Raw genomic sequence first — 13,014 nt, 5'->3', positions numbered from 1 at the left:
CCCACAAAGAGGACTAATGGAAAGGTCTAAGCAGCAGAACATGGGAATGCATGTTTCAATAAATTGTAGACAAGGGAGAGAAGACTGATTTAGGGGCAATCTGGTCAGGTTTCAAAACACAAACCATAATTCAGCAAGTTCAAACTCACTATGCTCAGTAAATTCTGCAGCATGACATAACACAAGAGAAAATATATCAAGATATATTTGAATGATGGCAATGAGGTCTTACACTTTCTTATTACACTATTTATATTTGACTCATAGTGTCTTTGGCATATAAAAGAAACATTAAAATTCTACTGATACCTATAATTTTAAAGAGTTTAATAACCTAAAAGATAACAGATGGAGTAAAATTAATTGGTCAGGAGAGGCAGCTATTCCCAAGGTAGCATTCAAATCTTCAACAAATCTAAAGATGAGCCCTTGTTATCAACCAGTAAGCTACTTGTAAGCCTAGGACAAGACCCTGTGATTCTCTTAAGGATTGAGAGCAACTGCTGAAAAGTAGGGAGAAAAGCACCAACTACTAAAGAATGAAATAGTCCCAAGCTTTTATCCCACACAAAACATGAGAGAGATTAAAAAAGTGCATGGAATATGAGTATTATGAGAGAAAAATAAACTATGCATGGACTCTATTTTACCAAAATAAACTTATCTTTAATTTTCTTTAACTTATCTTCAATAAAAAACTTTTGAAGTATCCTCAAGACCCACCCAATATATTGAGTTGTATGGGGGGAAGGGGTTAATTAAATATTTGATTTTTGACCCAAGCAATCCTCACCTTTGGAGCTGAAGCCACTTCAACTCCATCTGCTGATATAGTCCTAATCTAGCCACCAGATCAATGTTCTCCATAGGTAATTTCAAAAATAAAACCATATAATAGGCACACAAACAGTATGATTTCACTCTAGCACTCTGGTCTTCGTTAGTGAAAATGAATAATGAAGACAGAGCCAACACTGAATTTAGATTCTATCTCTACTAATCGGTCACTACGTGACTTTGCAAACAAATATCATTAAATTTCCCTTAGCTATATTTTTTCCTCATCTATGTACTAAGAATAACACCTACACAGTTTTATGTGAACATATGAATTACAAGTTAATAACAAGAAAATTGACTACAAATGAGGCCCAGGTGAATGTTTTGGAGTAATAGAAGTATTCTATATCCTCATTGCATTGACCACACATTTGTCAAAATTCACATAAAGTAAACAACTAAAATCCGTGATTTTACTACATGTGGAATATACTGGTCAATCTTTCTTTTTTTTTTTGATGTTAATTCATTTTATTTTATTTTATTTTATTTTATTTAACTTTTATTTAATGAATATAAATTTCCAAAGTACAGCTTATGGATTACAATGGTTTCCCCCACATAACGTCCCTCCCACTCGCAACCCTCCCCTTATCCACTCCCTCTCCCCTTCCATTCACATCAAGATTCATTTTCAATTCTCTTTATATACAGAAGATCAGTTTAGCATTCATTAAGTAAAGATTTCAACAGTTTGCTCCCACACAGAAACATAAAGTGAAAAATACTGTTTGAGTACTAGTTATAGCATTAAATCTCAATGTACAGCACACTAAGGACAAAGATCCTGCATGAGGAGTAAGTGCACAGTGACTCCTGTTGTTGACTTAACAAATTGACACTCTTGTTTATGGCATCAGTAATCACCCTAGGCTCTTGTCATGAGCTGCCAAGGCTATGGAAGCCCCCTGAGTTCACTGACTCTGATATTTTTAGACAAGGCCATGGTCAAAGTGGAAGTTCTCTCCTCCCTTCAGAGAAAGGTACCTCCTTCTTTGATGACCCGTTCTTTCCACTGGGATCTCACTCACGGAGATCTTTTATTTAGGTTTTTTTTCCCCCCCCCAGAGTGTCTTGGCTTCCCATGCCTGAAATACTCTCATGGGCTTTTCAGCCATATCCGCATGTCTTAAGTGCTGATTCTGAGGCCAGAGTGCTGTTTAGGACATCTGCCATTCTATGGGTCTGCTGTGTATCTCACTTCCCATGTTGGATCCTTCTCTCCCTTTTTTATTCTATCAGCTAGTATTTGCAGACACTATTCTTGTTTATGTGATCCCTTTGGTTCTTAGTCCTATCCTTATGATCAATTGTGAACAGAAATTGATCACTGGGACTAGTGAGATGGCATTGGTACATGCCACCTTGATGGGATTGAATTGGAATCCCCTGGTATGTTTTTAACTCTACCATTTGAGGTAAGTCCGCTTGAGCATGTCCCGAATTGCACATCTCTTCCCTCTCTTATTCCCACTCTTATATTTAACAGCGATCACTTTTCAGTTAAGTTTCAGCACTTAAGAAGAATTGTGTATTGATTACAGTATTCAACCTAAAGTATTAAGTAGAACAAACAAAAAACATACTAAGAGGGAAAACATATTAAGTTGCTCATCAACAGTCAGGGTGAGGGCTGATCAAGTCACCGTTTCTCATAGTGTTCATTTCACTTTAACAGGTTTCCTTTTTGGTGCTCAGTTAGTTGTCAATCTTTCTTAAGAATCCAAGTGAGAGGTATACATTTAGCCTAGTGGTTAAAACACCAGTTAAGACACCTGCACCAGAGTAACTGGATTTGATCTCTGGGTCTAGCTCCTGATTCCAGTTTCCTGTTAATGTGTAGCCTGGGAGGCAGTAGTGATAGCTCAAGTAATTGGGTTCCTGTTACCCATTTGGGAAACTTTTGAGTTCCTGGCCACTGGCTTCAACCCCTATCCCAGCCCTAGCCATTGTGGGCATTTAGGGGGTGAACCAACAGATGGGAGTACTCTTTCTCTCCCTCCCCTCCCTCTCTGTGTCTCTCTGCCTCTCAAAAAAATTTTTTCTCAAAAAAGTAAAGAACTACAGTATTCTAATGCCACTTTGTCCATTGGTCTCTATCATTTTTGGCATATTTGAAACAAGTGCATTTGAGCTTGCCATGAGTCAGAAGGTCCAGGAACAATTTCTTCCATCTTCTGAAGACTTGGAGAGCCACAGGGATATTGACCACTGTAAGTCTTTTGCAGTAAACATTCAGGAGTGTTCCCCTAAGATGAGACTTTTACCACCGAGGCCCAGGAAGCTGAAGCTGGAGATAGCCCTGATATATCACTAATCACCTATTATATCAAGGTCCCCTCAATATCTTCAGTATCAATATTTCAGGTTAGATAATTATTTATTGTGGAGGACTGACCTATGTACTACAAGATGTTTAGCAGCATCTTTGGTTTGTACCCATGAGATACCAGTGGTGTGCCCCTCTCTGGTTGTGACAACCAAAAATGTTTCCAGACATTGCCAAGTGGGGTAGGGGAAGGGGATCATTCACAGTTGAGACCCACTCTATCTGGAAAATAGGTAATGAAGCATATCCACACTCCTGTGGATCCTCAGAGACTTGCAGCTGAGACAAACTGATCATCCACAAGCAATTTGTCAAAAATACTAGCCCAATTAAGAACATGCCTGTGTCACTGTAGGGCTAGGATGAGTATGCAGAACTATGGACAAAGCCTTCCAGGGATTATGAGAAACAAAAATCAGAAAAACAGAAGACTAGGATGAAGAGGTCCTACAAAGATCTTGCAACTATTCTAGGCTGTTAACTAGGATAATTTAAATTATCATAAAAGAGATTTAAAAACCTCCAAAAGAGAAAGGTGAAAGTCATGAAAAACCCACACCTAAAAATTTCAGCATATTTTTGCTTTCATCCTCCTTGTTTCTACTAGAAATTAAAATTGAAAAACAAATTAACGAAAAGTGACAGCTAGGTTAGCTGGGATAGGTATCTTAAAAATAATTAAAAACAGTCATAAAAATCACCATGGCAGGTACCATGGTGGTAGCAACCTAGAGACAGACTTGGAAAAGAATCCTTTAATATCAATTTAAAATACATGAAATGGGTGAGAATTTGATGCAGTAGTATATGCCCACATCACATATCAAGACACTTAGGTCTGACTGCCAGCTCCACTTCAAATTCTAGCTTCCTACTAAAGCATCATGGAATGCAGCAGGTGATGGTTTAAGTACGTGAGTTCCTGCCGCCCATGTAGGAGACCCAGATTGAGTCCCCAGCTCCTGGCTACAGATTGGCTGAGACCAAGCTATTGCAGGCATTTGGGGAATGAACTAGTTGATGGGAAACTACCTACCTATTTTCCTCTCTGCCCTCTAAATAATATTTTTTAAAATTCAAAACATTCAATAAAACCAGAAGTACATTAATTCATCCAAAAATCAAGTAAAGGATCATTTCATTGTGATTAAATTCAAACAAATTTGTAAAAAACTCAGAGTAAGAATTAGATACAATGGTTTCAAGGAAACAAAAACAGAAGTTCAGGGTAAGACAACAAAAAACAGTAACTCCAGGAATAAGAGAAAGAATTGAGAATGGAGTTTGATAACAAGACCAAGACCTTCGGAGTGGGGTCCTTGTGTAATTCTTGCACAGGACCAGAACTTTTCAAATTAGAACTGAACCAAGCCTCTCAATGCAAACAAGTAGGTCCAGTGACCATGACAGTAAGAAATTGGAAAATTAGACTTTTTAAAAAGCTGCTATTTAGATTTCCACAAAACTTAAAAGAATGAAAAAAAATTCTGCTTCCTGAGCCTTAATGAAATTTAAAAATCAAGAGGTATTTCTGTGTTTGAAATCCAGCATTGATTTATACTGAATTGGAGCTCTGATTGACCTAACTTTTAGACATATTTAGATATATTTCACTAATACCATGAGAATCCCAAAAACCTGCATTTAATTGCCCTACCTAAAGGATTCAAGATCTGTTTGGGAATGATTAAAGAGCAAGAAAAAGCAACTGAGTGGCCTATATCTCATTTCAACAGAAGAAGAAGCAACTCTGATTTAAGGACACTGTGCATTACAGTACAAAATGTTGAAACTGATAAGAAAGAAACTGATTAAACTTTAATGATAAGAACAAAGAAAACAATTTTTTTCAGTGTATGTAGCGAAAACTTAAAACATCTAAAGTTCTTGGGATGCCATGGCTATCTTCCTAGGACATACTGAAAAGACTACTGACTACCCAGTATCTATTCTCCCTTTTAAAAACTGTAACCCCTCCACTCTGAGGGTAAGGACAGCAGAAAAAAGACTGCCCTCATTTGCAGACATGTTTCTTGAGAAGGATTGGGAGGAATGCCTTCCTCAGGTGAGAGGATTCAAAAAAAAGTTTTGAATGCATACCTTTTCACGCACACACACACAAAAATGGTATCATCAACCCAAGAGTAACAATTTGGGAATTCCAAATCTTATACAAAGCCCTGAAAATGTCTGTAACAGCAGCAATGAGCTCAGCTAAAAATTAATCATTTTCCCAATAGCTCCCAGATACCCTCGCCGACATGGCCTGTGGTTAATAAACACAATTCCTTGAGTAGGCCTTCTGAGAAAGCTCCTTAAACAGAAAGGTCGCATCTGGAAAACATAGCATTGTTACTTCCTCCTGCGTCTTTCTAGAAGGTAGACATGCTAGCTAGAGCCCCTTAGGGATCCTGGAACAATTGTGAAGATGAAGCCACCTTTAATGATGAAGGAACAAGACAGGAGTCTGGATTGCTGAGCTCATAGCACCACCTAGCCCACGACTGGCTGATTCAAACCCTCTTACCGTGGGGAAGTAAAACCACCCACCTTTTTGAAACTAGTGTTTTTTTTTTTAAAGTCTTCTATTAGCAGCTGTTTACAATTCCCAATTGGATGAGAGCTTTTGAAGAACTAATTGGGAGATTCTGATAGACTGCTAGATGAAATTATGACAGACAAAGCCAAAAATCCTTTCTACTGAGACGGAATTTTTTTTTCTTTTTATTTTTTTTCTTTCAAACTTTTATTTAATGAATATAAATTTCCAAAGTACAGCTTATGGATTACAATGGCTTCCCCCCCATAACGTCCCTCCCACCCACAACCCTCCCCTTTCCCACTCCCTCTCCCCTTCCATTCACATCAAGATTCATTTTCAATTCTCTTTATATACAGAAGATCAGTATCAGAACCTACCTGACTGAAGAGCCGACGGTGGATCCCGGAGGCAGGAGACCTGGGATTCAGGCAGCTAGGCAGCCAGTCCAAGACGGTGTTGCCCTGCCGCGGCATGGGAGCCAGCGCCATCACCAAGAAGCAGCTGGCCTGGACCAAACACAAAAAAACAAGGGACAGTCTTGGCAAAGGGCCTGCTGGCTCAGATGTCAAAGCAGCTGAACGTGTTCAAGACCAGCCTGGAGGAATCCGCCAGCAAGCACGAGTAGGAGGTCCGGAAAAATCCCGAGTTCTGGGTGCAGTTCCAGGACGTTCGAGCCACCACTGGGGCGCATCCTCTGGCTTCTGGGAAAGGATTTTGGTCCGAGATGCTGTGTGTGGGGCGTCTTCTTTTATGAGCTGGATGTCCAGGTTATCGAAGTGTGCCCAACCCGGAAGCACAGAAATGGAAGTCTGCTAACTCTGGAAGAACCACGTCAACAGGTGTTAAATGCAAGTTCGCGCAAGACGTTGGCCAACAGGACCTCACCAGGGCTATCAAGAAACAGGTCGCTTGGCACTGGCTTCAGCCTCATCCCCGAGGGCAGCACTTACAGCACTCAGTCTGCTCCAGCTGCCCTCAATAGGGATCACTTCTTGGTGCTGCAGCTGGTAGAGAAAAATGGCGACATGACAGGGAAATCAAAGCCAGTGTCAACCAGCAGACAGAGCGAGCATGGCAAGTGCTGTAATGCCTGCTGACAGAGGACTGGTCTGGCTGGACTTGCAGGCCCCAGGAGAGGCTCCCTACGGGCTCCCTGCTCTCTTCACTGACCTCTACTCCCAGGAGATTACAGCCTGGGGGGGGGGGGGTGGCAAAGAAGCCGTCCCCTTAATGTGGGAATGTGGGAAAGCTTGGATAATTTTATGTTTATGGCCTAGAAGCCAGAGCTCCCTGGCTCTGTGTTGCCGCTCACCTACCTGTCAATCAAGGGACCCCTCCCCCAGAAGTACTTCCTCTTACCCAGGACTGGGGGTGCTATTATGTAAATACTTCCGCGTTTCTAAACTCATAAGCTAGATGGAACAGAAATTCTAGCTTTCTTCCCCACAGATGCAGGAGGACCACAGCAGGGTAGGAAAATTCCTTTTTTTGTTTGTTTGTTTTTTTTGTTTGTTTGTTTGTTGTTTTTTTTTTTTTTTGGACAGGCAGAGTTAGTGAGAGAAAAGTCTTCCTTTTTCTGTTGGTTCACCCCCCAAGTGGCTGCTATGGCCAGTGCTGCGCCAATCCGAAGCCAGGTGCCAGGTGCTTCTCCTGGTCTTCCATGCAGGTGCAGGGCCCAAGGACCTGGACCATCCTCCACTGCCTTTCCAGGCCACAGCAGAGAGCTGGACTGGAAAATAAGCAACCGGGACAGAATCCAGCGCCCCAACTGGATCTAGAACCCAGGGTGCCGGAGCCACAGGCAGAGGATTAGCCTAGTGAGCCACAGTGCTGGCCGGAAAATTCCTCTTTACAGACCCTGGCACACTCTCTGTAAATAAAGCCCTTCTGTGCCTGTGTATTTTCTCTATGTAAATAAAGCTTATTGAGGCCAGCACCGTGGCTCAATAGGCTAATCCTCCACCGGGTTCTAGTCCCGGTCGGGGCGCCGGATTCTGTCCCAGTTGCCCCTCTTCCAGGCCAGCTCTCTGCTGTGGCCCGGGAGTGCAGTGGAAGATGGCCCAAGTCCTTGGACCCTGCACCCCATGGGAGACCAGGAAAAGCACCTGGCTCCTGGCTTCGGATCAGCACGATGCACCAGCCACAGCGCGCTGGCCGCAGCGGCCATTGGAGGGTGAACCAATGGCAAAAGGAAGACGTTTCTCTCTCTCTCTCTCTCACTGTCCACTCTGCCTGTCAAAAATAAAAAAAAATTAAAAAATAAAAAATAAAAAAATAAAGCTTATTAAGCTGCATGTGGTGTTTGTGCCTGTAATTAGAATTCTCCCCTAAGTAAAAAAGAAGGATCTGGGAATATTAGTATAGGCCCAACTTAGTCCACAACAACCTGAGTGTGGAAGGGCACACAGCAACAGGCAGGGAGAAGAGGGAAGACCTAATGGTGAACAAATCTCTGTTTAAGAAAAAAATAAAAGAAACTACCTGAGCATATGGAACTTGTCCTCAAAATTAAATCAAGTTAATTATGTTAACAAAATTTACCATAGTACTTTTTGTCAAAAAATTTGAGGGTGGGATTTGAGTGATGGTTTGACTCTTAGAATCTGCCAGCCCAGCATCAAAAGCTGTCTGTTGACATCAGACAGGCAAGACAAAAAAAAAGAAACAGGTAAATTAAATTTCATCAAAACTGGCCAGTGATGTGGCACAGCAAGTAAAGCCGCCACCGGCAGTACCAGTATCCCATATGGGCACCCGTTCAAGTCCCGGCTGCTCCTCTTCCAATCCAGCTCTGTTATGGCCTGGGAAAACAGTGGAGGATGGCCCAAGTCCTTGAGCCCCTGCACCCACGTGGGAGACCCAGAAGAAGCTCCTGGCTCCTGGCTTCAGCTGGGCAGCTCCGCAGCCAACCAACAGATGGAAGACCTACTTCTGGCTCTCTCGGTCTCTCCTTTCTCTGTATAACTCTGACTTTCAAATAAATAAATAATCTTTACAAAAATTTTTCACCAAAACTAAAAACCTGAGCTAGCATTGTGGTGTAGCCAGTAAAGCTGCTTTCTGAAACACTGGCATCCCATATGGGCACCAGTTTGAGACTCAGCTGCTCCAATTCCATTCTAGGTCCTTGCTAATGGCCTGGGAAATGCAGAATATGATGGCCCAGATGCTTGGGCACCTGCTACCCATGTGAGAGACCTGGATGAAGCTTCTGGCTCTTAGCTTCTGCCTGGCCCAACCCCGGCCATTGCAGCTATCTGGGGAGTGAACCAATGGATGGAAGATTCCATCTCTGTGTATGTTCCTCTCCCTGTGTGTGTGTGTGTGTGTGTGTGTGTGTTCCCTTGTCTCTCTACCTCTCTCTCTCTCTTTCTCTCTCTCTCTCTCTCTCCTCTTTCTCCCTCTCCCCTCTCTCTCCCTCTGAGTGTATGTTTCTGCTACTGGAAAAAATATCCCACAAAAATGTATCACTTCACACCCATTAATATGGCTATTACCAAAAAAGAAAAATAAGATTGGCAAGGATGTAGAGAAATTGGAACATTTGTTCATTGCTGATGGAACTGGTGCTCCCCCTATGGAAAAAAACTGAGGAGACACCAATCCTCAAAAAATTAAACACACTTAATTTTACACTCTGGCGTAAGGGGGTAAAGCCACCGCCAGCAGGGCTGGCATCCCATATGGGAGCCGGTTCAAGTCCCTGCTGCTCCACTGCCTGAGAAAACAGTAGAAGATGGCCCAAATCCTTGGGCCCCTGCACCGACATTGGAGACCCAGAGGAAGCTCCTGGCTCCTGGCATCAGATAGGTGCAGCTCCAGCCATTGCAGCCATCTGGGGAGTGAACCAGTGGATGGAAGACCTCTCTCTCTCTCTCTCTGCTTATGCTTCTTTGTAACTCTGCCTTTCAAATAAATAAATAAATCTTTAAAAAAATTAAACACAGAACTAGCATAGGTATATAAGTTAGCAAATCTTCAAATAGAAGGCTCAAGGATTTTAATCCTCTCTTGGCTAACACTTGGCAGACTATCAATTCCACCTGTCCTGTCCCCTTAGCAATGAACTCTGAAAACTCCTACCCACAAACTCAAGATGATAATTTCTGCAGTGTCAGCCTGGCAGGAACTTGGGGACTGGAATATTTTTTATTGGCATGGTCTATGGTATGGGGTACACTGAAAGTATAAATTATAGACTCCCCTACCTGTCATCACATGGGCCTTGTCTATATACTCATAATCAAGTACACTTTGGTTCTCTTGCTTTAAAAATGCTGGTCAAGGTGAAGCAAGTAGAAGAAAACCATGTTTGTTCTTGAGTTTCAAGCAATATAGGGTTCAGTTACCCTGACCTCTCGGGAGCAGCTTAACAATTGTTTTATTGTATTTGTTCCAAAAGATCAAAAACAAAGTTTAGCAATTCATTAGATTTATTGTGTTTCTTGCTTGACTTAAGCATAATTGGTTTATGTTGAATGATCCCACTGGAAAAATCTGAAAGGCTGAACTGCAAGTCTTCAGATCAACTCCATCAATTAAAATTATTTTTGTAGATGAAAATAATACATATCCCAAGGAGACTGACAGCGAAAAGACCTATGAGCAAAGAATAACAAATGGCTCAAAATAGGATGAATTCACAATGACTGGTCAATTGAGGTTTCTGAATTTTTTTCAAAAGGAAAGTTTACTCATTTAAAATTAGTAATTACCATATTCTGTATAGATCCTTGTTGAGACAAAAATCATGAGTTATTTTAACAGAGTTTTATATGAAGAAGTAAACTAAGTAAAAGGATTTTTAACCAGAAGACTAAAAATTCCAGAAAATTAAAGAACAATAAAATGTCATGAAACCAGCAACCTGCAGCAAGCAGCTACCATTGCTGGCATTGGGACAAAACAGAAAAGAGATTGAAACTATTAAAAAGTTATACTTTGGACAAAGAGCCCCATGGAGCTTATTCTCAGACTTGTGAAAAGTTGTGCTCCTGAGCTGGATGGGTGTCTCTGTGCATGGAGAAAGGAGCCAGTGGGGCAGAGGTTCAGTCTTCCCCAGAGGGGACACTAACTGGTGGTTGTTGGTGTCTCTCAGGGACACTATGAAGCTAGTACTGCAAAGGTTGCAAACTGCATTCAGTTGTTTCTATAACAATGAAGAACTACTGTTGGACTGAAGAAATGAGGCCAGTGTGATGTTACAGGAACCCAAACTGTCAGCAAATAGGAAAGACTTGTTTCTTTCTCCTCCAGCCTACCATACCTGCTAGTGTACCTATTTGTCGATCTAAGAGAGTCAGCTGGTCACACAGTCCTACTTGCAGAATCCAAGTATAAAATCATGAAGCAGAACATAAAGGGTGGATTTATACCTGAGGCACAATAGCATGATAACTGACACAATCCACCTCTTAAGACAAATCAGTGTCTATCCACATTCCTTCTACATTTTGTGAATTTCCAAACAACAACAGAAAGAATGATAGACCTGCATTGTACATGGTAGAACTGTTCTTTAGACAAATGATGGCATTCTCATCCTCTCTCCAAAATATCGACATGCAGTCTCCTATCATTATATCCCTCTCTCAGTTATGTTAATTTCACTGCAAATACAGTTACAGCAGCATATAGAAGTTCTGTTCTCTAAAGACTATCTTGTAAAGTTTACCTCTAACATAACTTGTGTGACAGTCTAAAGTATGTATGTATGTATGTATATATTCAAAAGAAGATACATATAGTCACTGTAATCCTCATTTCTGTAAGGTCATAAGACCCTAGTTGATTTTTAAAATTTCTTTCCTTTCCATCCCATTCATGTTTCCTTTGTCCTCAGTAAGGGTCTCATGACTCTTCCACACATAATGAACCACACTTTCATTTCTGAAGATTCCAAATCTCCAGGTGTCCTAGGTATTTTTAGTTTCTGTAATTTTTTATTGACTTTTAATCTTGGACAAAAAAAGAACTAAGAGAGCCAAAGAATCTCCTAGATTCCAAGTACAGACTTTATTATTTTTACTCTGTAACAAGAACCCAATTTCACATTGGAAATCAGTATCAATGCCCCCAAGTAGTAAATTAATCTTCTTAACCTGTTACTTTGATAGCCTGAGGATCCAAAATGACAAAGTGGCAATCTCAAATTTTAATTCAATAGAACATTGTTTTGTCCCCTTGAGAACCAAGACTGCCAAATCAGCAAAACACCAAGTTGTAGAAAAGAGAAGCAAAAGCTACACAAGCATGTTATTGCTATAATGGTGAGAGGAACCACACCCACTTACATGCTCTGATTGTTGGACCCACATGGTGGTCCAATGCGTAGGTTATGGAAGAGGCAACCTCATATATTGCTTGAAAATTAAAAGTATATCCTTGTATTGTACATAATATAGTACGTCTATTCCCTAACCTTATAGAGTATTTAAACACTATTCTAAGACCCAACAGGCCAGTCCACTACAGTGGCTTTTGATGTGGAAAACCTGGGGCTTCAGCAGAAGTCAGCTTATGAAGAGCACTAGCAGCTCTGCAGGCCAAGAGTTGGATCACTGGAAATGGAACTGCCCTGGAGTGGAAGGACAACCAGGTCAGAGCCACAGATCTTGCTGGCTCCAAGCTGAAAAGCACTTCATTCGGCTCAGCTTCCAAAGTGACCACTGCTGCTGAGGGGACAGCCAAGTAGGGTCAGTAACACTGCAGGAAGAACTGTAAATTTCCTGTTAGAGATGCTACCTGCCTTTACCCGGCCAGCTCTCCTTCCAGGCCAGCTAGGTAATGGAAGTCAACAGAGTGCCTTCCCCAAGAGGTTCACACCTCCCTTAGGACCCTATATGAAGAGACAGATAAGTCGGGTCTCCTAACTGACAAGACCTTAAAGCCCACCAGATAATTTTCAAGCCCTTCTGTCACTTTCTATTTGCCTCTCAATCAGAGAACTTAGTCGTAGCTGTGGTTTAGACAGCAACTCCCTTTGGTTCTCCATTAATGACTCTGTCTTTTGTTCTAGACCCTATCTAGCCCATCTGGGGCCTCATTCCTTTGTAATCATAGCCTCTATGCTAACATCAATGGCTCTACTCCTGACCTGTGTGTATTGATGGTCCTCTCCCCCACATAATGTTGTGTGATTGTTCAGAATTTCTCTACAGACAAACCTTTCAACCTGCAAAAGATGAGTGGCCTTTCTCCCAGTCTTGGTTGAGACAGGCATTAAACCACATCTATCAAACAGTTTTCACAAGGGTCCCGAGAGCCCCCCCCCATCTCTTCTCCTCTATGAAATCCTCTCATT

General features: G+C 41.6%; 1 pseudogene; it reads left to right on the top strand.

The window, feature by feature from the left end:
* Positions 1-4,446: 4,446 nt before the first annotated feature.
* Positions 4,447-6,798, top strand: LOC100342394 (vacuolar-sorting protein SNF8 pseudogene; annotated as a pseudogene).
* Positions 6,799-13,014: the final 6,216 nt, after the last annotated feature.

This window comes from Oryctolagus cuniculus, chromosome 8, assembly GCF_964237555.1.
Source record: "Oryctolagus cuniculus chromosome 8, mOryCun1.1, whole genome shotgun sequence".
Lineage (NCBI taxonomy): Eukaryota > Metazoa > Chordata > Mammalia > Lagomorpha > Leporidae > Oryctolagus > Oryctolagus cuniculus.
The sequence above is the reverse complement of the archived record's forward strand: the minus strand, read 5'-3'. Positions and strand labels throughout refer to the sequence as shown.